This window comes from Drosophila bipectinata, chromosome 4, assembly GCF_030179905.1.
Source record: "Drosophila bipectinata strain 14024-0381.07 chromosome 4, DbipHiC1v2, whole genome shotgun sequence".
In the NCBI taxonomy this organism is placed as follows: Eukaryota; Metazoa; Arthropoda; class Insecta; order Diptera; family Drosophilidae; genus Drosophila; species Drosophila bipectinata.
In genome coordinates, this window is record NC_091740.1 from 11,332,157 (window position 1) to 11,333,640 (window position 1,484).

The 1,484-nt window shown below is 31.5% G+C and overlaps 1 long non-coding RNA gene across 1 annotated transcript; it reads left to right on the top strand.

The window, feature by feature from the left end:
- Positions 1–4: 4 nt before the first annotated feature.
- On the top strand, positions 5–937 carry LOC108132198 (uncharacterized). The gene is made up of 3 exons (XR_001773687.3): positions 5–342; positions 457–513; positions 574–937. It is a non-coding gene; the product is annotated as an uncharacterized lncRNA (long non-coding RNA).
- Positions 938–1,484: the final 547 nt, after the last annotated feature.

Consider the following 1,484-nt stretch of genomic DNA (forward strand, 5'->3'; position numbering starts at 1 on the left):
ATATGAGTATTTTAGAAGCAAGTATTTTTCGTTATTAGTATTTTTGGTATGGTGTGGATTTAGTATATAAAATGTATGTTATATACTTTTTGTTATAGCCGATAAGAGTAATCGGGCAAGACGATGTAGGTTAAAGGCCCCAGTGATTGGTGCTGGGTGGCAGCACAGGGAAACAGGGAAATATTGAATTGACCGGGACGGTTCAAAAATTGCCTAATCTTTTTTTTTGGAACCTCATTTTTGCTGGCTGGTTCATTTTTTGGAAGCTTAACTAAGTGGAACCCACCCGAGAATAGACCAGAAAATAATAATATATACAACTCTTAAAATCATATTATTAAGGTATTTAAATTTTGTTTAATTTTAAGGTGTATTTTCTGTTACATCTGTTGTTTCTCCTATTCATTCTGATTTATTATATGGGCTAATCCTGGGGTCGCAAACGTACGGAATTAGTGCAAAAAATTAAAGAAAAAAACATTTTCTGAAACTCTTTGTTTCCGATAGCATTTGGTGAGTTCTTTTCTTAGTGTAAATTATGGTTCTAATGGATTTTTCATTTTCATAATACAGTCGAATACAGCATCGTTAAAGCATCGTTAGATTTAGCAGACAGCTATGCCACCTTTATGTCGCTATGCATTATGAATTTTGTGTTTCTCTCGCTGTTTTCGTTTAGTTAGTTGATTTTTTTCGGAGAGTAACATCATTCTGTGAAAATGTCACAAAAACGACATTTTGGAAGAAGTTTTGCCCAAAAATTCTGAAAGTGACGAGGATGATGACGCCGATGGAGCAGAAATTTTAACGAATTTACAAGCCAGAGAATTAATTCCTCAACTCAAACATTATATTTCATGATGTGTCAAATGGTGTCTTTGACAACCTAATATGTAGGCTTAGAAAACGCAATGAAAAAAAATAAAAGAAAAAAACACCAAGCAATCAAAAATTACCAACTTACCAATTATTTTTAAGCTTGAATTTTTTTTTTTTTTATAATTTAATGTTTCTGTTTAATTGTAAAATTTTTTTCTTACAATTTTATGTTATTGTTTAATTTTCTTTAATATGAAAAACTTACAAATGAATGTACGTATGTATGTATAAACTTTATAACTTCATAAACTTTAAGGCTTGATTTCTCCTTTTAAAATAAAGATAATTAAATAAAACAAATTTTATTTCTATATTTCTATAGACAAATGAAAAAAAAAACAAGAAAGGAAAGCTAACTTCGGGCGGAGCCGAAGTTTATATACCCTTGCAGCTAAAACCGGATATATATCGCAAACATCGGATATAGTTGGCCGATCCTTATGAAATTTGGTAGGATGGATCAAAATATAATCTGTACCAAGTTCCAGCTTTCTATCTTCAAAAACACGAAAGTTGGGTCATTTCCGATCGTTGAGTTATATGGCAGCTATAGGATATAGTCGGCCGATCCTTATGAAATTTGGCATGTCGTAATGTGTTGCCAA